The sequence below is a fragment of the Macrobrachium nipponense genome, chromosome 32, assembly GCF_015104395.2.
Source record: "Macrobrachium nipponense isolate FS-2020 chromosome 32, ASM1510439v2, whole genome shotgun sequence".
In the NCBI taxonomy this organism is placed as follows: Eukaryota; Metazoa; Arthropoda; class Malacostraca; order Decapoda; family Palaemonidae; genus Macrobrachium; species Macrobrachium nipponense.
In genome coordinates, this window is record NC_061094.1 from 45,149,417 (window position 1) to 45,149,954 (window position 538).

Consider the following 538-nt stretch of genomic DNA (forward strand, 5'->3'; position numbering starts at 1 on the left):
TTCGGTAAACGTAATAACATTGCTTTGTAGTCGCCTAGCACTGCGATGTTCGCTGTTTTCAGGGAGTTTTGGGTGATACCCAGTAACATGTATTTGCAAACCTTTCTTCACTGGGTGCTTTGTAAATCAAAATACTTAGAAGATATATTTTCATTCATTTTAGTGACAGACACGAACTCATTCATAATTTACTCTGCTGAGCACTTCATTCTCCGTGAAAGGACCAATACGAAAGTTTAAATTCTGGAAAAAGTGAAACGAAAGATATACTTACTCAAGAACAAACGTTCACGTAAAAAAATTTGCTCTTCTGAGCACTTCATTCTTTGTGAAAGGACCAATACGCAAGTTTAAAATCTGATAAAAAGTGAAACGAAAGATATGCTTATCACAGATGAAACGTTCACGTGAAAAAGATTCACATATTAAAAAGGACGAAGCATAAAAAATGCAAACGTTTAGCATTTGGAAACGCCCATAGTCAATTAATAATGAATGGAGGTAGTTATGAATATGACAATAATTATTTATGGTGCAT